At 58.7% G+C, this 24,184-nt stretch overlaps 1 protein-coding gene across 3 annotated transcripts in view; it reads left to right on the top strand.

Annotated features, from left to right (window-relative positions):
* The window catches only part of LOC111528399 (CXXC-type zinc finger protein 5), a 37,766-nt gene that overhangs the window by 2,552 nt on the left and 11,030 nt on the right, over positions 1-24,184 (top strand). The window contains exon 1 of one of the 3 annotated variants that reach the window (XM_023195119.3): positions 445-577. The exons of 1 other annotated variant lie outside the window; for it this stretch is intronic. The gene's annotated coding sequence lies outside the window, so the exon portion shown is untranslated. Of the gene's footprint in view, positions 1-444; positions 578-660; positions 741-24,184 lie in introns of those variants that run through there. One more of the 3 variants, XM_023195128.3, reaches the window with a different exon arrangement.

Genomic DNA, 24,184 nt, shown 5'->3' with positions numbered 1-24,184 from the left:
GCGGCGAGTCCGGTCCGGGTTTTGCCGGCAGCCCCCGGGCAGCGTTCATAGCTCCTGCCCGGGCGGGCGCGCGGCGGCGGCGGCAGAGGCGGCTGAGCCTGAGCGGGGATGTAGAGGCGGCGGCGGCAGCAGAGGCGGCACTGGCGGCAAGAGCAGGCGCCCGAGCCGAGCGAGAAGAGCGGCAGAGCCTCACCCCCTGAAGCCGAGCCCCGCGTCCCAGTCCTGCCCAGCCCGCGCCCAGCCATGCGCGCCGCCTGCTGAGTCCGGGCGCCGCACGCTGAGCCCTCCGCCCGCCGAGCCGCGCTCCGCTCGGGGGTGATTAGTTGCTTTTTGTTGTTTTTTAATTTGGGCCGCGGGGAGGGGGAGGAGGGGCAGGTGCTGCAGGCTCCCCCCCCCTCCCCGCCTCGGGCCAGCCGAGGCGGCGCGACTCCGGCTCCGGACCCGGGCACTGCTGGCTGCTGGAGCGGAGCGCACCGCGGCGGCGGTGCCCAGTGCGGAGCGCAGCTCCCTGCCCCGCCCCTCCCCCTCGGCCTCGCGGCGACGGCGGCGGTGGCGGCTTGGACGACTCGGAGAGCCGGTAGGTGTCGGGCCACGGCCCTCCCTCGACCCCCCCGGAGGCCGGCCCCCTCCCCTTCCCCGCCTACCTCCCTCTCCTCCCCCGGGGTTCGGTGCGCGGCCGGGGCCGGAGTTCGCTGCAAGTCGGCGGAAAGTTTGGCTGCGCGGGTTCCCCCTAAGTTCAGGTGCGGAGAGCCGGGGACGGGGAAGGAGGGGTCCGTGTTTGGGAGGGGCGGGGGGGCGCCCGCAGCATGAGCCGCGGTGCTCGGGAGCCTGGGAGACCTAGCGCCGGTGATCGCTCGGTGGCCGCTGCTATACCCAAGCCTCCCTAAGCCGCAGTATGCTCGGTCGCAGATCACTGAGTTCAGACAAAAAGAGGGGTTTTAGGGTCTGGGACGGCGGCTTGGGCGCCGTGGAGTGGGGCTGGGACGCTCCCTGCGGGGTGCCGCCCCCCCCCCCACTACTCCACCTCTCCGGCGCTGGGGCGGCGGGCGCCCAGGGTCCTCACCTCTTGGCGTTGGGCGGGCGCTCAGCCTGCGGGGGAGGCTGCTTGTAGATCTCTGGCGCGCACTCCCCCCATCAGACCCCACTAGCAGCCCTGTGTTGAGGGGCGACGTTAACTGCTCTGGGCGCCCTCGACCACGCGTGACTGAGCCTCCCCCACCACTTGGAAGAGGCGGCGGCTACTTCTGCATTTCTCCTCCGGCTCCTCGCCCCCGCTGCCCGCGGGGTGCCCGGCAGGCTGATGAAGTTTGACCTTTTTTTCCATCAAAGTACCCCACCACCACGGTGCCCCGCGGCCCCTCCCTCCCTTCCCTGCCTTGGGGAGTTTTTGGGGCTGTCTCCTGAGCCCCGCGTGGGCCAAGCAGCGTGCAGAGCCTGGGAGGGAGAATGGGGGTGTTCCTCTAGCTGCGGAACTGTCGGGGCGCGTACGTCCCAGGCGCCTGCCACGCTGCTCCGGCCCCAAATTTACCCCTGAAGTTCGACCTGAGCCCCCCTCCCCTTCGCATCCCCGGAGCGGAGTGAGGGGCTGAACCGCCGCGAGAGGAATGTGTTAATTTTCTGGCTGGGGGAAGTTGTCCTCGCCCGGAATGGGCTGCTTTCCGGCGGGGAGCGCGGGGTGCGCCTGGCTTTGTTTATTTGTAGGATCGACGGAAAGTGAGTGACCCCGGTTTTTAAATGAGGGGCCACCTTCGGGACCTGTCAGAAGAGCTGAAGTGCCCAAAGTGGGAGCAAGATCTCTTTTTATTCTTTATTCCCCCCCGGGAATCGGAAGGGGTGTGAGGAGTTGGACTGGTGCCTCGGGCTGCAAGGAAGCACCAGTAAATTTGGGGGGTTCTGTAGTGACTCATTCGGAAAGACCCGCTCCCTGAAGTCTCCCGCGACAGGGGTCTGAAGGTTTGGCAACCGCGCCCTACTTTGCCCCCTGGACCTTGGGTGGTCTGAGAGAGTCGCGTCTTCGGATCGGGGCTGGGGGGAGGGGAGCTAAGGGGGTGGCCGGCGGACCAGACTCCTGACCCCCGCCTTTCCCCGCGCGACGGGCGCTATTTGGAGCCCTTGGATTTGTGGTGGGCCCTGTCCCCGCCCCCCGCATTTTCTTTGGAAGCGTTGGGGAGGGGGCGTGTGTGCGATCGCTGGGCCCTCGCCCCCGCCGGAGCCGCCCCAGGGCCGCCGGCAAACAGAGTCCCTTTCAAGTTTTCCGCTGGGGCCGCCTGGCGGGGGCTGCGAGCGCAGTCGCTGCGGACTGGTTTGGAGCGCGATTTGAACGCCCGGCGCCACCTCAGCTGCCCCAGCCCGCGGGGTGGGGGGCGTCTGTCCTTTGCAGTTGGGAGTATTTAAATTGGACGTTTTGGGGGGCCTCTGGCCTAAGCTTCACCTGGTCGCCCTCCTGAAAGACGCCCGTGCCTTGGTTTCCAACCGCCACTAGAAAACCGGGAACTGAGACCGAAGCCCCCTCTAAACCCCTTTCTGAGAGCCGTGCGGGGAGACTCAGGCCGGCGGGCTACCTACCCGTAACTGCGTATTGTTGATTTAGCAGTTTCCCTAGATGAGAGTCAGGCTGGAGCTTGGGGGGGGGGGGGGGGGGGGGGGGCTCGCTCTGCAGCTGTCACCCCCCTCCCAGAACGGAAATTGTCCTCTCCTTGGGGAGGAGGGAGAGGGGGTGACGGTTTGATTTTTGCCCTGGGAAGAGATGGGAACAGCTGAGGGAGGTTGGCCTCTGAGTTCCCAGCCAGTCCCTGGAACTTGGGTAGAACCCCCCTACTCCTCATCCTCGCAGGAGCTGGGTCTCTCCCAGGGACGTCCCTATTCAGCCTTGGCCTCCCTCTCCATGCCACCTCCCTTTCCAAGGTGAGCCTCTGCAGAAGACAGACCCTTGGCAGGCTGGCTGTCGGGTTGGTGCCTTATTTATGTGTGTATCTGGTCCTGGCTGTTTTCACCGCTCAGCAGGTGACCCTGGCCAGGGCCTCCTATCTCTCCCGCGACAGAGCCTGTTGACTTACCCGAGGGCCAGTGGCCTCGTCTTTATCACGTGAGGCCTGGAATGTCCACCCGGCTGGGCTGGGCTGGGCTGGGCTGGGGTGGGTGGGGGAAGGGGAGGGGAGGATTCTACATCCAGGGCCCCAGCCAGCAAAGGCCCATGTTCCAAGGGTTCCCACTGTGACCCTAAACTCTTGCTGCCCCTTTCCAGGTCTGCCTGCCTCCTACCCATTTGGCACATGTGAAACTGAGACCCATAGGAGTGTGGGGGCAGGCTTGTATCTGGGTGAAGAAACAAGTCCAGGGGAATGAAATACCCTGCCTTCTTTAGGACTGACTGCACCTTGTTGTTTACGGGAGGATGGAATGGAGGGGATCTTGCTAGGAGGGAGAGAGGGATGTAGGCTGGGCTGACTTTACAGGTTGCAGGATAGGGTGGAGAAATGAGGGAATAGGCGTGAGCCAGACCCAAGCCTGGGTTCCTAGAGCCCCTGTGTGGTGGCTTGACGATTTAGTCCAAATTAACAAGCGTGATGCTCTGGGGCATGCTCTAATTGAACAAGGATGGGGGTTCACACATTGTTATTACTGTTATTATTGCCCACTCTTTATATGTTATTCATTTGTTGGCCCAATATGTTTGTATTGAGCACCTACTGTGTATCAAACCCCACCCTTCTGGTGGTGCACAAATGAATCACTGCTCCAGCTCTGGAGGCAGGCCCAGGATAGAAGCACCGCCCCCTTTCCCCGCCCTCTGGGGCCCTGATTGGGGCTTTCCTTCTTTTCTTTTTTCTGGGGCTCTCCCTCTCTTACCCCCACCACCTGGTCCCATCCTAGCTGCGTGTGTGTGTGTGTGTGTGTGTGTGTGTGTGTGTGTGTGTGGCTGTGTATGTGTGTGAAGTGTCCTTGATTAAGTGTATTAATAGTTAAACTCTCACTCATAGCTGGAACTCACCAGACCACAAAAAACCTCCCCCGTTACTCACGCGCTACTGCCCAACAAGAATATCCCACTAAAGTTTTTTCCTGCTTTCTCTTACTTCCCCCTCACCTCCCCCCAACGCTGAGCCCACCCTTCCTGGATTCGAGCAATGAGAAAGGACTGCCCCCTCAAAGACCCAGGAATCTCCAACCCTCCACCTGCCCCCTAAAGCCAGAGGCAGTGTCAGCTGACAGAGATGAGGCTGTGTGGCACTAGTCTGTTGCTCTGGGATGTGGGAATCTGGGTGATGTGTGCTTATGACTCAGGACATGTGTGTCTCTAAGTCGTGTGTCTGTATTTGTGAATCTCTGTGTTGAATGTCTTTCTCAGGGTGACTTCTCAGAGTCTGAACATACATGGATTTATGAATCAGGGCATGTCTGTCTGTCCTGATCTAGAAGTGTTTGGATCTGTAGTGTATGTGTACATGTGTGTTTGTGAATCTGAGATTGTATTTCTGAAGATTGGCTATGTCCCTGTGAATCTGGGAATGAATATATTCTGTGAGTTGTGTGTGCTTGGAATTTTGGAGAGTTTGGATTTGTGATTTGTGTGTATCTGTGTGCTTTGTGTATGCTTATAAATCTGGGGGATCTGACTGAGTAGAGTGTGTCTGAATTGTGAATGTGGGAGTGGGCCTGTCTGTGCTGTATGGACAGTGGTTTCTCTCTGTCTGTGGCAGTGGCGGCTGGCTATGTTTTCCTTTCTCTTTCTGTATCTCTGTCTTACTGAATCTCCCCCTCTGGTTGTTTGTGGCCCTGAATGTGTGTGTGTAGAATTGAACCTCTCACACCCAGTCCTTCCTGCTGCAAACCCTACAGCCCTTCCCTCCCCAGCAGTAACTGGGCAGCCTCCCCGTCTGCCTGCCTGCTGGGAGTTTTGGAAACCGCAGAGGGAGACAGGCTGGGGCCGGGGTGACAGCATGTATCCACGGCAATGGTAGCATGTGATTACGGGAATAAAAGGATTTTAAGGTCATGGGTGGGTTTTCTTGAGGGAGGGGTTGTGCCCCCACAACCCACCATTTGGTGGAGCCAGTAGCAGCAAAGGGCCGGCCTGTGTGTCTCCAGGCTGGGAAGCCTGCCCCTATGCAGGTGAATGTGGATATGTGGGGCTTACCTGGGAGTGTGAGCACATGCTTGCACACGTATGAATGGAGCCTGTGAGAGCATGTGAGTCTGGCTGCCAACTCCCCAGATGAGAGTCCATAGACTTGTTCCCTGGGGGAGGATTCCCAGGAAAACTTCTTGCTACTGGGTATCACGTGGAGCTGGAACCTTGCAGTCCTCTCTATGTTGAGAAGCAGTCTGGTCCCAACCTTTGCCTGTACCCATACTCCCAACCCCAAGTCTCCTGTCTCTGGCCAGAGACTGGCTGGGCCAAGTCACCTGGGCCAGGCCACATCTTGGGGTGTCAGTGCCCCTGGCCCCGCTCCAGCCCCTGTAATTGCATTCTGCCGCCTAATCCCCCGCCAGCTCAATTAGATCGCAAATTCTTCTTCATTTCCTGCCTCTGATGCTGGCCTCCCTCTGGGCTCACAGGGCCTAGGAGGGAGGGAGGGGATCCTGCCCCATCTTCCACAGCACTGGGGGCTCTGAAGAGGTGATTAGTTCCAGGCACTCTGGCCCTGGAGCACAGGTTAGAACCCTGGGGACCAACAACACAGGGCTCCACTGACCCTTTTTGGTTCAGCCTCAGTATCCTCACACTGGGGCAGGGCTGGTGTTACCTGGTTCAGGGGCTCTGGGTAGACCAAGCAAATCACTCTAGCCAGGACCCTAGCTTGTACCCTCACCTGGAGCTCCTGCAGGCTCTGTGCCTCTCCCATCCTCAAAACAGTTGCCATCTCCCCAACCCCCACAGCAGTTGTGACCTTGTTTTTGACCTTTTCTGGGTATCCCTTGTCGGAGCCAATTGAACCACTGAGCTCCACTCCTACCAGGTCCTCCTAACCCCCACCCAGACAAGTGTGTATGAGCAGTGGCTCTAGAGTCCATCAGATCTGACTCCAAATCCTGGCCATGTCACTGCCTGGCTGGATGTATGACATTTGGGCCAGTTGTGTTATCTCTACAAACCTCAGTTTCCTAATCTCTGAAATTGGACAGTAAAAGAATGCCTGCCTCACAAGGTCATTTTCAGATGGACACAGATGGTTGCATAGTGCCTGGCAGGGGGAGGTGCTCACCTACAATCTGTATTCAGTAAACACCGGCTTTTATAGAGACAAGGAATGCATGTCCCCCGTGAATCCTAAGAAAATAACATGTGGCTCACACCTAGCACTTCTGTCTCCATTCTGCTGATTACCAGGTGTGTGACCATGGGTGCTTCACTTTGTCTGACTTTCTCTTACCGATCTGTAAAATGGGACTGATAATAGGACAGACCCCATGAGGCACATGGTAGCCTTTTCTGGGATGATGCGTGCAGATTCTTGGCCTCAGTATGTTTTCAAGGTGTTATTTGCCTTCTTTCTTTTCTCACACCAAGCCTAGGGTGGGGTGGAGCTGGTGAAGACACAGGCTCAGGGACAAGGGGACTGACCAAGGTCGTGAAGCTAGTAATAGGGCCAGGCTGGGGTAGGGTGCGAGGGCTGGGGCGTGACCTGCTGGCTCAGCTGAGCTGTGAGGCCCAGTCATCCCTCCCTGCAGGTCACTGTGGAAAGTGGTGGCTTGGCTGATTTTTCCTGGGAAGGAGAAGCTGGATGTCTCCCGCTCCTTCCCCAGGAGGTGCCATGGCAGCGGCTGTGTTGACAGGCCTCCTGGCTTTCTTGATAGGGTGGCTGGCAGCTCTGGAAGGCCGGCTGTGCCCAGATCAGCCCGAGGGAAGAGGGAACCGCAGAGGTCTCCCTGCCATCACTAATCCCCACGGCCCCTCCCACCCTCAGCCTGTCCCTCCATCGCAGGAGACTGGCTATGATGGAGGTGGTGGAGAGACAGGCCAGAGGTGGGGCAGCCCTCCGCCTCAGGGTCCCCCATCGCTCCCGGCTAGTCTCCTGCTTCCTATGACCTCTGTCACTCACTGGCCTAGCTCTTTAATATTTCATGGCCCTTCAAGCCGGCCCCCTGCCCCAGCCCACACAGCCCCCTTTGTCTCTGCCTGCTGCCCGCCCCCGGGGCATCCCTGCTGCTGAATTACTGACCCAGAGGCTGCCTCTGCCCTAACTGTCCCCCACTGTGCCTGCCCCTGACACTTTCCCTGTCTCTCCTGACCTACCTCCCCCACACCTCTCCTTGTGACACCCTTCATCTCTTCGGGATTCTCTCCCCTTCGCTGACATCTCTGACCATCTCCCTGCCCTTTTCCTCCATTTTCCTCTTTTGTTGGCTTCCTCCTTCCCAGTGGAACAGAAACCGCGGCAACTGGTCCGCCTGCCTGTCCACCCCCCCACCCCTGTCCATCCCTTCCTGCCCCCTCCCCCACCGGCTGTGCCGGCCGGCCGTGAGAGCTGGTTTTATTTATTTTTCTGTTTGTTTGGGAAGAGGGCAGTGGCGGCTCTGGGCCCTGGCTGCTGCGCTCTGCTTAGAGCAGCGGGCAGGCGGGCCTCACTGGCCTCCCAGGAATGTGGCCGGGACGCCCCAGCTATATTTACTCCCCTCCAGCTGCCGGCCCCAGCAGGGCAGAGCCAGGCCTGCCCGGTGGCCCCCGGGGAGCCCTGTACCCACCCTCCCCTGTCTGGCAGACCCCACATCGCCCTTGGACCCAGCACTCCCTCCCTCACCTGTGACCTTTTCTGACCTCCTCAGACGTGCCCAGCCTGCCAGCAGGAACACTTGTGTGCCATGCCAGTACGGGCATAATGTTCGGGCACTGGGGGCCTGGGTTCCTGTGGGGCAACACCTAGTGGCCCCTATACCCCCAAGTAGGTACCTAGGCTGGGCCTGTAATCCGATGGCCAGAACTATGCAAAGCATCTTTCCAGGCCTCTCTCCATGGACCTGGCCCCTGCTCTTGCCACAGTCCCTTCAGCTCTGCTGTGATCACTGGCAGGGGTGATGTCAGGTGGGGGCCTGAGTGGGCTTGAGTGACTGGGCTTCTGGCATCACTGGATCCCCAGGTCTCTCACACAGGCAGACATACGTATGTGTAACACACCTAACTGCTTATACACACACACGTGTGTGCAGAAAGACACACTCACCCATGAAAACATGCTGGCTTATACCTTCCTTGGAGGCAGGGCCGTGCCTCCTGTCATTGATCCCCTCATTCATCAGATGCTTATTGGGGCTTTTTGAGCCTGCTCCTTGCCAGCCTTGCAATGGGATATGGCAGTGATTCTTCTTGTACCCCCAGTGCCTGGCACCAAATAAGTGTTTGAAGAACTTTAGCTGCTGCTGTAATCAGTTGCGGCCCCCAACTGTTAACTGCTATTTTGTTTTTGTTTTTGTTTTTGTTTTGTTTTTTGAAATGGAGTCTCACTCTGTCACCCAGGCTGGAGTGCAATGGCACCATCTCGGCTCACTGCAACCCCCGCCTCCTGGGTTCAGGCAGTTCTCCTGCCTCAGCCTCCGGAGTAGCTGGGATTACAGGCGTGCGCCATCACGCCCGCCTAATTTTTGTGTTTTTAGTAGACACGGGGTTTCTCCGTGTTGGCCAGGCTGGTCTCGAACTCCTGATCTCAAGTGATTTACCTGCCTCGGCCTCCCGAAGTGCTGGGATTACAGACGTGAGCCACCGCGCCGGCCAACTACTATTGTTAGAATAGATTGTAACAAAGCCAGTGATAATGGGTAGCCCAACAAAAGTCCTCTCTGTGGCAGGCACCATGTTAACAGCTTTCTGACTTTCACCTTTTTTCATCCCCACAGTAGCCTTGGGTGACATGAGCCCATACCTGGGACAGATATGTGTTGTTAGCATCCCCATATACAGATGAGGAAACTGAGGCCTTGGGAGTTTGTGGCTTGCCACTGCCTAGTGGGATGGAGTCCTGGCAGAGCCCTTGACAGGCTGTTGGCCTTTGTGTGCTGCTTCCTGAACCTTCCACACTACCTGGCACACAGAAGGGACTCCTTAAATGCTTGCTGGGCACAGGCCTTGCTCTTTCCTCTTTGAGGCCCCCATAACCCTTGGCAATGGGCCATATGTGGTGGGGAGATGGGCTGATAGGCTAGTTGGGTGGATAAAAGTGGATGAATGAATGACTGGATGACTTGGTGGTGAGGATGAGTACTGTCAGGGGACACTGGAATGGGAGTGTGCTGGTGGACAGGCTGGCATGTGGAGACGCACTGGCCCTGTGGAGGGTTCTGGGAAGCAAGGTGGGGGCAAGGTGGAGAGATGTGGCCAGAGAGCAATAGGCTGCTGAGCCAAGCCAGTGGGGCAGGTCCTATCTTCTTCATCGACCACAATTTTTCCATCTGTCAGATGGGCTTGGGAGCCTTTGCCCTGGCTGGCTGCCGGCTGGCCTGGGCTGGGACTGGCCTGGGAGGTGAGGGGACTGTGGCGGGAAGGAGGAAGCAGTGGGTGGTGAAGACAGGAAGATAAAGCGTGGAGCTTGGCTTGGAACCTGAGAAGCAGAGAGACCAGCCCTGACCTGACTCCCGCCCTCCCTCCCTCCTAGCCACAGGATGGGGTGCAGGCGTGCAAACCCCCCGCCACCCACTCTCTCTGGTGCGGGCTGACTTCCTGACATCTGTGGCATTAGTGGCTGTGTGTGCCAGGAGGAGGTGGCCTGTCCCCTAGGACTAGACCAGTTTCTGTCCGGGCCGGGGGCCCCACACAGCTTCATGTCAGTTCCTGCTGACTCTGATGAGAGAGACCCAGCCCCTCTTCTGCCTGGCCCACCTCCCCCCGAGCTAGATGGGAAATTAGTTAACTGGGCTCATAGCAGTAGGCAGAAGTGGACCTGGCCCCCTTTCTTCCTGGGGGTGTCAGATCTTGGTGACCTAGAATTTCTTAGTCATGGGAGTCTAGAATTATAAAATGCTTGGAATGGAGGCATTTTTCAAGTCAGGATTCTTGTTGGGATTCTGGAGTCATAGAACCATGGATTTTGCTGCTAGAAGGAAGTGTAAATGGTCATGTTTCAGTCTCCTTGTTGGATGCTAGGGGACATTAAAGCTCTAGGGGTCAGGCTGCCCTGAGGTCACAGGGCCTGGTGCCCTCAGGTGACATGAGCCCATACCTGGGACAGAAATGCCTGTTCTGCCCCTAGCCAGCCCCTCTCTGGAACTCTAGCCGGCGTGGAGAGTGGGCTGTGGGCCCAGTCAGGCAGTGAGGGGATGTGGCTGGCCCACAGGCACAGGAGGGGTCCTCTCGGCGGTGCCCGCCGCCCGCTGCCCACGCTTCCCGAGGCACCAGCGTGAGGAGGAAATGCAGGCTGTTGCTTCCAGCAACAGCCGGCAGGGCCGGGCGGCTTCCCAGCTCCCCCTCTGACTCATGGCCGCCTGCAGCTCCCCCTCCCTTGGGGTCCTCAGCAGCCCCATCTGTGCAATGGGGAGAGGAGGCTTTATTCAACGTCTAACGTCACCATGACAATACCTTGGGATTGTTTTCGGGACCACTGCTGAACTGTGGGAGAGTTAGGATTGTCATCTAGAGCAGCCTAACTGGGCATTTGAACCCAGAACACGGAGAGGTTCTGTTTGGAGTCATCCTAATGCCTCCAGAAGCCTGGGAGGGCTCAATTGGCTCCCCAGGCAGAAAGTGTGTTGGGAGGCAAAGGAATAGCGAAGGGACCTGCAGTCAGCCCCTTTCAGGAAGAGCACAGTGGGGGAGGCCTGGCTCTCTGGGCTCTCCCCTGACCTTGGTTTGCCCATCTGCAGAATGGAGGTTGTTACCCATGAGGTCATTCATTCAGTGCCCGTGCTGTGCCTAGATGCTGGGGCTAGTGGCAGATTGGCCGGGAGGGGAGGATTCCTCTGCTGTAGACGTGGGGTGGGGGTGTGATTTGGTGACTCCCAGGGAAGGACTGAGGTGGGGGGAGGTAAGGAGCCAGCCAGTGAGGCCTAGTGTCCAGCGGAGAATCCCAGCTGTTGTCAGGAAGTGTTTCCTCCACTGGTTTCCTGGGAGGGAGATGAGGCTAGCAGAAAGGAGGGCAGTGGGGACAAATAAGGCCCCCAGCCAGTCCAAGTGGAGACATCCCAAGCTTGGCAGCTGGGCGGGTGTGCCCTGCACACTGCAGGAGGGCTGGAATGCACCCCTCATGCTCTGAGGCTGGGCCTATGCTGGGGGGCTGGGACTGCCAAGAGGGCCTGGGCCCTGATCCAGATTTCAAAGCCTTCCCTAGGGGCCTTGTGGTGCCCTCCACCCTGTCCTGAGCTGCCGCCGCGGGGGTGGCAGATGCTGTTTCATCGGCCGAGGCAAGTGGGAGGCCTCCGGAAGGTCCTCCTGGGAAGTTCCGGGGGGCAACAAGGGTGTCGGTGGGCAGCGGGGGTGTCGGCAGCTGCTGCCCCGCCTGGGCTGGCTCTCTCTGGCCTCCCAGGTCCCTCAGGCCCCGGGGGATGGGGGTGGTGCTTCTGCATTGAGGCTGGTCTCTCCTGCCCTTGCTTTCTCCCACTGCCCACTGAGCTTCTTGGCTCTGGCCCCCTCCCATCTCTGGCTGCGTCTGCAGAGCCCCCCGGGAAGGCAGGGAGGAGGCGCAGCAGGCTCAGAACAGCGGGTGCCCGCGCAGCCAAGTATTTGCGCGAGCTGTCAGAGACAGACAGGCATGTGGGGAATTTGGTGCGTGTGGGGCTGGGGGAAGCAGCCGGGTGGGCAGGCAGGCAGGAGGAGGGAAGCTGGGGCTGCCTCCCAGTCTGTGGAACCCTGCAGAGACCACCTCTCCCCAGTCCTAGAGGCGAGCTGCATCCACGCACCTTCCTCCTGCCTGTGCCAGTGCAGTGAGGGGAGTGGGATGATCCTGTAGGGTCTGATAATAGCTCTGACACGGGGAAGGGGTGCCTCGTGGAGGGCCTGCAGCCTGGAAGAGACTCTGGTGGAGTGTGGAGCCAGGCAGGAATCCGGGTTGTGCCCGACCGTGGCCTCCAGGAAATAGCAGCTGTCATGCTCCCGCCCCTCCACCCCAAGCCTGGCACAACTTGTTTCCTGGCCAGGATCCGGCCAGGGCAGATTGGAGGAGCCTGGTATTGCCCGGCCTGGGCAAAGAACGGGCAGGATGGAGGGGCCGTGTTTATAAGCCTAAAGGCGCTTGGGGTGCTCTGGGGAGGGGACCTCAGCCCTTATCTCCTATGCGAAGACCCCAACCCAGTCACCTTTGTGGTCTACACTCCAAAAGCACCCATTAGGTAGGGCAGGGCCCAGAGCTGAGTAATGCTTGTTTTTTTGTAGCTTGAGAGCCCAGAGAGGGGGATCCGCTGCCCCAAGCTCACACAGCGGGCTCTTCAGCCTTCCCCTCTGGTTGGGGTAGGGGGGTATGTGGGTGGGGCCTCATGTGGGTGGGGCCGCTGGGAATTGGTGAACATGGGGGGTTTGCTGGGGTGGGGGGCCTATATTTAGTCAGCCCTGCAGAGCCAGGGCGCCTCTGGGAGCAGCTGCTGGGTGGGGGGGTACACAGACAGAGGCCTAGAGCTGCATTTAGTCTGGACAGAAATATCCTCCCCCCACCCAACCACCCACTGGCTGGGAGGCCAGGCTGCGGGCCTGTCCCCTGAGGGGCAGCTTTGCCTGGGCCTGGTGGCCGGCGGGACAGGCAAGATGACCCGATAGGCTTTTCCCAGCTCAGGTTTCGATGAAACAGGAACCCCGGAGCCGCAGCCTGGGCCAAGGGGGCCAGGGCAGCCAGAGCCTGGGGGGCCAGGGCAGCCTCCCCCACCTCCGCCCTCATGCTCCTCCCCATGCTGCAGCCTCCCCTTCTCAGAGGCCTGGGGAAGCAGCAGGTTATTTATCAAGCCAGCCTCCCCGCCGCGGCTGCCCGCGCCACCCCCCCACCTCTTGTGCTGGCGGCCATCAGCCCAGCAGAGCAGGGTGAGCTGGGCGGGCGGGCGGCAGGATTAGCTCAGGAGACGTGAGTCACCCCATCCCCAGCAGCCCCAAGAGGCCCTGCGGCCTGGCAGGCAGAGTGCACACTCACGCACCCCACACGCGGCACACCCGGGCACACACTTAGGACAGACACAGTCACTTGCAGCACACATAGTTCCACACGACTCAGCACACCCAGCCGACACGCATGGTACAGACTCGGTCACATGCACCATGCACACACAGCTCCCATGTGGCGCTCCAGAAGCACACTCATGGTTCCAGCCACAGCCCAGCCTCTGGCGCACGCACACACTGGCACATACCTAGGCGAATGCACATATACAGGCACACACAGGCGTGCCCCCTGTGAGGAGGCCACTCTCACCCCATTGGCCCCACACGCTGGGGTCTGATCATTCTCAGGCCATAGCTTATCCCCAGATGATGCCATAGGGTGGGCCAGGGCACTGGCACACACAGGCACACCTGCTGTGATCGGGGCTCTGCTCCCCCAGATGCCTTGTGTTTAGGCTCACACAGAAGAGGCCTGGCCTTCAGCCATGTTGTGTCCGCCGGGTTCTACAAGGTGTGGGTGGGGAGGTGGAGATGGTTTTTTCCCATAGCAAACCTGGCTCTGCCCTCTCTGGGGAGGAGGCCCAAGTATCAGGCATGAGAGTGTTAAACCCACCTGCCCTCTAGTACGGGGCCTCTGGCCCAGGCAGAGTGGGTTGGGTACACGGGGGAGGGATATAGGGGAGCTGGGGAAAGGAAAGGCTGGAGAGGGAGTGCCAGGGAAAGTCGATTTCCCCAGGACCACTAAGTGGCCGGCTGGTTCCCAGACCCAGGGCATGGGGTCCTTGGGAGGTGGCAGGGGTGTGCCAGAGATAGGGGGAAGAATGATACCTCTGATCAAATGGACCCAGGAGTCTTTCTGCCCACCTTCCCTGCTTACCACACACCTGCTTCTCTCTGTTCCCTTAGTTGCCAAGGCCCTCATTATCCAGTGCCCCCACTTAGGTTTTGGCCATGGCCCTGGTTCTTAGTCTACAGCCCTGCTAAATGGGTAGAGAGCTGGCTTGTGTATAAGGGAGTCCTGGGGTGCTGAGAGCTGAGGATATGCCCTCAGGGAGCCTTTTTAAGCCTCTGCCCTGCTTTGGGGTTGGGACTTGCCTTCCTTGCACTGGGCAAAAATAAGGGTATACCCATTTTATACCCATTTTCCATATGCTGCCAAAAAAGCCATTTTTCAGATGACAGAAGTGAGTCTGATGGGAATGGCTTCATGGTCATGAAGGACTTTGGACACAGTCTCCTAACACCCAGACTACAGGTCATTCTGGGCCTACAGTACTGAGACAGCCTAGCAGTGGTCAAAGGGCATGTGGCTATAAGGACTCAGGCCCAGCTGGGCTCCCTCCTCCTGGCCACACAGGTCTCCATAAAGGACTGGGCCGTGGTTGAGGAGGAGAGAGGGACCCAAGCATCCTGAGAGACACAAACAGCAGTGGCCAGTCAGGAAACTGGATGCCCCTGTGCCGTGGACTCTGGAGTTGGACAGGCCTGGGCTCCACACCTGGCTTGGTCACTGCCTGCTGTGTAATCATGGGCGAGTCTGCTCACCTCTCTGACCTCCTGTTTGTCACCTGTGAGATCGGTATGACTCTCATCTCTGTCTCAAAGCTGCAGGACCTGAAGTAGATGGTGGGGTGTGTTGTCATCAGTTCTCATTATGTCACACAAGGATCTCCAGGCGAGTGTGCCCCTCCACCTGCTCCACTAGAGCTGGCATTTTTCTGGGGGTGGCATCCCATAACAAGGGCTCCTTAATTAGGTCTTGGATTTAGCCTTCTCTAGGGCTGTTCTCAGATGGGGATGATGAGTGAAGAGGCTGAGCTAGGGGCCAGGGGTTGCGGGGGAGGGATGGGAATGGGTTGGACCTAGGGCAGAGGAACCCATGGTGCTTCGGTGGAAAATCCTGGAGGCTTCCTAATATCAGAGGGAACAGAGAGAGCCGACTGTAGTTTCAAGGATTTCTCTGTCTCCCACCCCCTACACTCACACAGCAAGTCTACAAGTTAGACTTGAGCAGGGACTTCCAGGTGGCAAATGGAGCCTTTGTAGGGTATTGAGAGGCTTGGGATGTGCCTTTGTGAGGGCTGACAGGGCTGTGGGAAATGTAAGAAGAGCCGACATGAGCAGGCAGGGCTGAGGGCCAGGGAGGTAGGAGGAAAGGCTGTCCAGAAGTGTAGGTAGGCCTTCTTCCTTTGGGCAGAAGAGGAGATGCAAGCTTGACCAGTGGGGTGCTACCCTCGTTGTAACCTTCAAGCTTCTACCACATGTCCATCTCCCCATGGTCCTGCAGGCTAGAGGGGGAATGCTCTGTATTTGGGGCTGGGGAAACTGAGGCATGAAGGATTGCCTCAGAGCTCAAAAGCAAACGGTGAGAGACCCGGGGCCATGACCTGGCTTACACAACACGCCTGGCCTGACTTGTCCGTGACGTTCACGCTTATGCTGGCAGATGATGACAGTAAAAACAACAACACAGCTATCCTTAGTTGAGCACCTACTGCATGTGGACCCTACACTGACCCCTTCACGTAGGTTCTCTCCAGGACCTGACGAGGTGGGGGCTGTCAGCAGCTGGATTTCAGCCGCTAGGGGTTGGGCTCAGCGAGAGTCAGCAACCTGTCTGAGGTCACCTAGGCTGGAGACAGCAGAGTTAGGAGAGGAATCCCTACTCCAAAGCCTACTTAGACCCTGGCATGGCCTGAGCCTGTGTCTCTGAGATGAGGGGCTCCCCTCGCCCCATTACACACAAGATGCGTAGTGTTCCTAGTTGAGCCAGCCCCCTCCCCCATGCCCAGCGCCTTAACTCTCCTAGGACCCTCTGCTATCTCAAGGCACTTTCCAGGTTTGAACCTAAGAGCCTTGGAACTGCTAACATAACCCCTTAACTCCAGGGGAGAGGGTGGGTGGGTGGGCAGGGGACCCCCTGGGGAGCAGATGGATGCCCCTTGGGGTTTCTGGGTTCCTCTGTAGACAGGTTCTGGGAAACTCCATGGTTAGGTCCGGGGAAGCTGCCTCGGGGCCTGGTCAGGGTTGCTTACCTTCTCCACCCCCTCCCCAGGGGCTTCATTTCCCTCTCCTGGGCACCCTTCAGGGAGGAGTTGAGCAAGTGCCCTTGAGCTGGCACTTCCTCTTTGGTATACAGGGACATAGCCACAATGACCCCCCATCCCGTGGTCCGTGTGTCACTTAGTACCAGGCGCTGCATGGCCCTGGGTCAGGGCTCACTAAAGTTCACTTCGCTGGGTTGACTTTACTACAGGCTGGTCCCAGCCTCAGGTCATTTCCCCTTTCTGGTCTCAGTTTCTTCATCTGTGAAATGACTGTGCAAGTCTGCCCTGCACATTCTCTGAAGCAGGGGTAAGTCCATTCCCTGCAGACAGACACACTTAGGAGCTTTGTGACTGGTGTTCCAGTCCCCCAGGCCCAGAGCTCCCGTAGCCCTCACACCTGCACGGGGTTCCAGGGGAAGAAGGGTGGGCTGTAGAGTTGGGCCAGCCTGCATTTCAGCCTCGCCTCCAATGTCCACACTTGCTTGACCTTGACCCACACCAGTGCCCCACTCAGCTCTGAGCCTCAGTGTCCTCATCTGTGAAACGGGAGAATCATGTTGCCTACCTCTGTGGGTTGCTGTGAGCATCAGTCAAGATGATGTGGACAGAGCACCTGGCACAGAACCGACGGAGGGTGGTGACAGCGGGGCCCCTCCCCGCCAGACTATCCTCCTGGTCACTGTACCCCAGCCTTGGACTTGAGGATTCTGGGAAGGAGACAGTGCCAATCTGCTGGCTCAGCCAGCTTGGCCACTGACCTTCAGAGCACCCAGGCTGTCAAGGCCGCCGACTGCCTGCCGGGCGGGCAGGGGGGAGTGCCAGCCAGCTCCTCGCCTGACGCTGCCTGCTCCTGCTCCCACTCTCCTCTCCCTCTCTGCGCCTGTGTGTGAGCTAATTAATCTCAGCCCCTTTGGGAAATTAGAACGCCGCAGCCGCGGCCTTCTCAGCCTCGCGGTGCCTGTGCTGCTACGGGGCCATGCCAAGACCCGCTGTGGTTTAGGGGCACTGGGGTGGGGGATGGGGCATCCGGATGAGCTGGGCTGACCATGGGTCTCCCTGAGCCCCCACCTTCTTGCTGGAATGCTCTGATCTCTCAGCCCCCTCCCTTCCCAGATAGCATCCATAAGGATGCCAGGCCAGTGCCCGACTGTGGTGAAACCTAACCCCCAGTGGCCTCTCTGACCTGGCCCCAGGGCTGGTATGGCCACCCCTTTACACCACATTCCATCTCATTGCAGGGTCCTCTTGCCTGCCCAGCTTGGACTGATGGAGACAGATGTAATTATGGAATTTTGCTTGGGAAATTAATTTGAAAAAGTTAATTAATTGGCGGTTCCGGAGGGTGGCGGGCTCCACGCCCGGCCAGTCTTGCTGACGTCAGTGCTGACCCACTGGAGATGTACAGCTTCCGGGCGGGCTGGGGAGAGGGACCCCAGTGACCTGGCTGGGCAGCCCTGAGACAGGTAGATGGACAGCGAGGAGCAAAGGGCAGACCAGTGTCCTGGCCCAGAGTCGGCACCTGGGAAGGGTTTGTTGACCAGACCTGCTGAGGATAAGAACCCGGCCACTTGTTTGTGTGTTCAACAAGCCATTTTCAAGCTGCTACGGTACACTGACCCCAGTGTCCAAAGTGCCCCCGGCCAAAAATAGACCGGTTCTTCCAAACCCCTTTTCTCAAGGAAAACCTCTAAACCGATTCTCAAAAACTTTTTCAAAGCGCTCAAAGGACATTATCGGGCCAGTGTGCAGATGAAGCCCCTGAGGCTCGGAGAGGGTGGGCCTTGCCCGGCTCCTCAGCAGGGTCCTCCAGCAGGGTGGAGCGGGGGCAGGTAGAACTTGGTCTCATTTCCAGAGGATGTGTGCCCCAGCTTCAGTATCCCATGGGCGGCCTCCTCCCAAGTCTGGGTGATAGGGGCCTTGAAGTTGACTCTTCCCAGGGAGGAAGCCACAGAATATGGCCACCCCCCTCACCCCCATCCCTCTGTGTGCCTGTGGGAGCTTCCCCTACTACCCCATCCAAGCCTCAGAAGACCCCCATGCCCCAGGGGTCTCGGGGTACACAGAGACCCCCACTACCTCCTGGACCTCCTGTGGGTCTTCTGACCACAAGCCTCGGCCAGATCAAGTCCTAGTTTCTGGAGGAGCGTGGGCTTTGGTGTGGTCTTTGTCTAGACAGGAGAAGGGTCAGGGTTGGGGCAAGAATGGCCAGGCCTGGGACAGGTCAAGGATACTGAGCCACAAAGAGGCCAGCAAGATGAGGAATGTGGGCCCTCCTGAGCTATGTGGTGTTGGGCAGGTCCCTTAGCTTCTCTAAGCCTCTTTTTGCTCATCCGGGAAATGGGGATGATCATAGATGCCATTCAGAGAGCTGCGGAGAGGTGCAGGGATGCATAACCACTTGAAGTGGTGCTGGCCCTGGCATGGGCTGTTTCACTGCCCACTGGAGGCAGGCTGGGTGGGAGAGCAGCGAGCTGACTGGGACTGTGCTGTGGCTGGGGCCTGAGGACCAGGTTTTGAGAGGGGAGCCTGGTGCATGTGTCAGAGGAACTGAAGGATACAAGAGATGGTATTTATGAGACCCTGAGCCCTGCTCCAAGGGAGTCAGCCCACCCAGCATTTACCCTCTGACTTGTTTCATGTGTTCCCTCACCTCCAGGATTTCCAGGGGCCAGGTGGGCCCTGCTCAGTTTAGTATGCCTCACTTCCCATAGCTGTTCAGGATCAAAGGGAGCATCATGGGCAGGCTGAGCTGGGCACTTTGCATCCCTGTCACTCTGATGTGGTCTGTAGTTCTGGGTTTCTTCAAGGTCCAACCCCAGTCTTGGGTTTAAGTGGACCACACCCACTCCCTGAGCATCCTGTGTGGGCTGGTTATGGGGTCAGAGGGGAGGCATTTCCTCCTCCCACCTCACCTCCTCCAAGAAGCCCTCCGGGTACTGCTCCCCAGCACTTTACCCATTGACTGAGCGCTCGGCGGTCTCTGCACAGACTTTGTTAAACCATGGGGTCCATGGTATCTCCTGTCTATCCTAGTGCCTGGCACTGGGTTAGCACTCAGTGTGGGGGCATAGGGCTCATGTGCTCCTATTTTACAGATGGGTCGGTTAAGGCCCTGCGAGGTCGCACAGCCTGTTGAGGGGCAGAGCCAGCCTGGCTCAGGTGGGTGTGGGGCCACTTGGTACCGACTGGGGTCTTTTTTCAGGCCTCAGGACCATTCCCAGGCTTCCTTAGGCCCTGCAGCTCCTGACCCTCCTGGCAGGCACTATTCCTGGAGGGTGAATAGTCAGTCCGGTGCTCTTGAGAGCTTGGGGGGTTGGTGGCTAAGGGGTTGTGACATCAGACTGAGGGTCAGAGGGCAGGCGTTTGAGCCTCAGTTTCTTCATCTGTAAAACAGATACTAGTGTTTGGGGGAGCAGGGGTAGCTGAAAGAGATCACGTATATGTTGTTCTCGCCATCCTTATTATTACTACTGACACTGTTATTTTGTTATCATCACATTATTATTCATGCTCCCAGGGCCCCAGCAGCTGCGGTGGCTCCAGGCCTGGATGCAGAGCTCTGGTGTGCTGAAAAGAAGTTGCAGTTCCTAATTAGTCGGCGTTCCAAGGAGAGGGCCTGGGTTTTAATTTTTGCTGCAGGGTCCCACCTGCCCGAGGCTTCCCAGCCCCTCTCATCCCTTCCTGGGCTGGGGCTGCGGCACCCTCCCCAACCTCAGGTAGGGAGCCTGGCCCCAGGCAAAAGCCTCCCCAAATTTCCCCTGCCACTCCCTCCGCCTCCCAGACCTCTGGGGCCATGAATCATTTATGAGGCAAAAATGAAACCAATTAAGGACAAACTTTGAAAGCCTCTAATTGCTGCGCCTGGTGGCACCGAGGAATGAGGGGAGGCCGGCCTTCTCGGTGCGGAATCTCCTTGGCCCAGGCCTTCCCAGGCTGCCCGTCCCGCCGCGGCTCAGGGCGCCTCCCGGCTCCCTGCCGCCTCCCAGCCGGACGCGGACGTGCCTGCGCGGCTCTGGCGGCCGCCTCTGCCGCCCCGGCGCCCGCCCTGGTCCCAGGCCGACTAATTGGGCCCGGCTCCCTCCCGCGCCGCCCACTGCCCGCTCCAGGCCCGCTGCCCGCTCCAGGCCCGAGGTGATGGCGGCTGTTCCTGCCGTTCTGGGGCCTGTGCCCCAGAGCTGGCCGCGTTTCTTGGGGCGGGAGCCAGGTCTGCTCGCCTGGCTTAAAACCAGACGAGCCCAGGAGGCCCTGTCCCTGAACCCCATCGTGGCGTGCAGGTCTGAGTAGGCTCTGGGCCATGCCGGGGTACCTGGGTTGGAGGCTCTCTTCAGTCTCCAGGAGAGATATACTTATCCCAGGCGGAGCAGAGAAGGCTGGGGGATGACTGATGATAGGGGGAGTCACGAGGGGGTGTTGAGCCCTGAGGTGTTGCACTGAGCACGGATCTAGTTCCTCTTGGCTTTGCCACAAACACAGTGACCTTATGTAGATTCCTTAGCCTCAGTTTCCCCGTTTGTAAACCATCAGCACCAGCCCATTTGCTCCTGAATTTGGGATTTAAGGAGCTGGGCTTTGTATCCCCCTGCCAGTCTCCTCTCTTGGGGGGCTGCTGAGGGAGTAGAGGTAACGTCTGGACCCAGGAGGGCCTGCCTTACTTCCCTGAGTCCTGGGTGCCACTGGCCAGCCTGCTCGCTGTGCTGAGGGCCAGGCAGGCCCTGGGCACTCAGGCACGTTGTTTGCTGAAACCAAATTTCCGTGCTTGTGTTTTTCCATAATTATATTAGCAGGTGGGATTTTTCCTCGGGGAAGCAGTGGGAGGGGGAGCGCCGTGGCAGTGTCCCCGCCCGCTCTGAGCGTGAGCTCACACTCAGCTCTGCCCGCCTGCTGTAATGATTTTTTAATTATGCAGCCAGTGCTCGGAATTGCTAATCCACCTCCAGCCCAGCATCCCCTCCTGCAACTCACCCCAGCCCCTGGCTGATGTCCCTAGAGTGGCGGTGCCCAGCCCCATGCCCATCACTGAGTGCCTGGGACAACCGCTGTAGCGGGAGAGAGGGTAGGTCAGGAAGGGCCGGAGGAGCTCCTCTCCCCCATCTGCAAGTGACAGGACTTGTGGCTCTCTTTGTCTCCCATCCTACCCCTAGACCCAGCACAGCTCGCACCCGCCAGGACAGCTGTGACTCTAAATGAGTTTGGGGAGTCATCAGTGCCAACATCGAGTGATGTGGCCACACCCATTTCAGGGACATGAGCCTGTCTTCCCAGCCTTGTGTGACCCTGAGGACACATGCACACAAGTACAATTTTTTGTCACACCAACACTCACGCTTTACTTCCCTTCTCCACACACACTCAGCCCCACAGCCAAGCTACACACACACGATGGCAGGCTCTGCGTGCTTCTCACACATGTAGCCTTACCTGAGGGCAGGGGCACCCTCAGGAGACCCCACTGCTGCCTTTTGTGCCCTGCAGTGGCCCTGCTCCCACTCCCTTGCCTCCAGATACCCCTACCCCATCCCCATCTCCCCTACTGGGAGGTGCTCTGAGTCCTTCTGGCTCCCACCTCATGGGGTGGCTGCTTGTGGCTGGGGCCAGCTTGAGCCTCCATCGACCCTGGCCTGGGGGAGGTGCTGGGGGCGTTCTGCAGCACTGTGGCGCGGCTCCTCTCCAGGCGCCCAGCTGTGGCATCTGTCAAGGTCAGATAGCGACTCCGGAACTAGCCGGCTTGGCCCCATGGCCCCTCTCGCCTCATTATTTTTGTGTTCCGGGGCTGTGGCGACACCTCCCTCCCTCCTCTTCAACCTCCCGCCTCTTGCCTGCCTCCCCTACGCCTCTGCAGGGAGGGCCTGCGGTCTGGGGGCTTTTGTTTTCCAGTTTTTTCCACGCTCAGGCCAGGCAGGCGGTAGACACTGGCCAGAGCTGTTGGACCTTGAACAGCAGACAAGGCAGGTGTCCCCCTTACAGCTGGGACAGATTCTCGGCTCGTGGAACCCTGGGTTGGTTTCATAGAGGCACAAACTGAACCTGGATGGAACCCAGCCCCCACCATAGCCCAGGTGCACCTGTGGGCAGCTTCCTGTTTCCATAGGGGCCCTAGCAGCTGGCACCAGTTCCTGTCTACACCATCCCCGTTCCATTAGGGCCCCAGACTCTCATACAGCCCAGAGCTCCTGACACAACTCACAGTGCATGTGAACACACACACACTGACATTCATGCGGCGAAGATGTGTTGACACATACAGACCAGAAGAACCCACAAACATTCTGTCACCACATAAACCACCCTATTCGCACACGCGTGCACTTGGACATCCATGTACATATTCACAGACATGGGTCGCACACACATGCCTCCGCTTCACCCTCAGAGGTCACAGAGTCAAAGATCTCCCCCAGCACTGGTACACGAGCCCTGTATATGCTTTAATGCTGTGGTCTGTAGGGGGCGACATCTGAGACTACACACTCAACTGGGCACACTCACAGTCCACTGGACACACACACACCTCCCGGGTAGACACGCGAAAACACACTGTATGCAGTGCTTTTGTCACCACACACAATCCAGCCCCCTGAACTCACTCCCAGGTGCCCAGCATTCTTGGGCAGTTATGCCACCCGAAGAGCTTTTGTCCCCCAAAATACTGGGAAGTGAGCTTGAGGCCTCAGCTTGCTGAGCCTTGTGTGTCCGGGGAGCCTCGGAGAGTGGGAAATGGTTTGACATGGACTGCCTGGCCCCCTGCCCAGCTTCCCTTGGGGCCCCCCCCTAGGCCCAAAGGGGCCAGGGGGGGGGGGGGAGGGGGGGGGTTCCAGGTGTGTCATGACAGGCTTGGTGGCTGCTGGCAGAGGCAGACTCTGGGGGGTGACCTCAACTCTGTCTCTGGGTCCCTCTTCCCACCTTCAGCCCCTGATTTGGGTGTGTAAATGTTGGAGGAATGGGGTGTGGGCAGACTCCAGGCCCCCAGGGTCTCTAGAGTGGCCCTGGCCATCCCCGCTCTTCCTCCTCCAGCTGTGGACTGCTGTGGCTGCCCCCAGGAGGGGAGCTAGATGGAGGCTTAGCAGTGGTTGGGCCCCCACCCCCCAGGAAACTCAAAACCCTGGGCCAGCCGCGGGTGGCGGGTTAGGGCAGGCACAAAGAGGGCCTCTGTGCGGCCGGCTGGGCTGCCCACAGGATTCTGGGGGAGGAGGCAGGAGCCGGTTTCCGTCCCGTTCTGCTTCCTGCGGAGGCCGCCGGAATGCCCGGAGCTCTGGCCCAGCCTGGCCCGTCTGGCCCACCCGCAGCCCCTTCCCCATCTTTTCCTGGGCCATGGGGTACAGCTGCAGACTTCTCTGCAACAGGGCCCTGAGAGCCACCCTCCAGGACCCAAGGGAAACCTAGGGGATTTCCCCAAGCCGAGAGCTGAACTGGACCTCACCCTTTAGCTGAAGTCTTCCCTCCATATGCTATGGAGCCCTGAGCCAGGGTTGGAGCACCAGGCCCTGGAGTCGTACAGACCTGGATTTAAATCCTGGCTCTGCCACTTACTGACCTTGTGACCTTAGGCAGGTGACTTTATGTCCCTGAACCTCAGCTGCCTCGTCTGTAAAATGAGGATAATAATGGTAGTAGAATCCGGTGAGAAAATGCCTGTGAAATGCTTAGCACAGTGCCTGGCAAACAGTGAGTGTGCGCTATTAGGACCTGCTGTTTATTTTTATCTATCTATCTATCTATCTATCTATCCATTCATTCATTCATTCATTCATTCATTCGCTTATTTATTCATTCATTCATTCAAGGTGGGGTTTTGCTCTTGCTGCCCAGGCTGGAGTGCAGTGGTGCGATCTTGGCTCACTGCAACCTCTGCCTCCCAGGTTCCAGCAATTCTCCTGCCTCAGCCTCCAGAGTAGCTGGGATTACAGGCATGCGCCACCATGCCCAACTAATTTTTGTATTATTAGTAAAGATGGGGTTTCTCTATGTTGGTCAGGCTGGTCTCAAACTCCCGACCTCAGATGATCCACCCGCCTCGGCTTCCCAAAGTGCTGGAATTACAGGCGTGAGCCACCGCGCCTGGCCAGGACCTGCTGTTTATTTTAATGTCCTTTGGGGAACTTAAGAGTGGAAGGGACTGGATGCTCCTTGCCCC

This window comes from Piliocolobus tephrosceles, chromosome 4 (assembly GCF_002776525.5).
Source record: "Piliocolobus tephrosceles isolate RC106 chromosome 4, ASM277652v3, whole genome shotgun sequence".
Classification (NCBI taxonomy): domain Eukaryota; kingdom Metazoa; phylum Chordata; class Mammalia; order Primates; family Cercopithecidae; genus Piliocolobus; species Piliocolobus tephrosceles.
The sequence above is the reverse complement of the archived record's forward strand: the minus strand, read 5'-3'. Positions and strand labels throughout refer to the sequence as shown.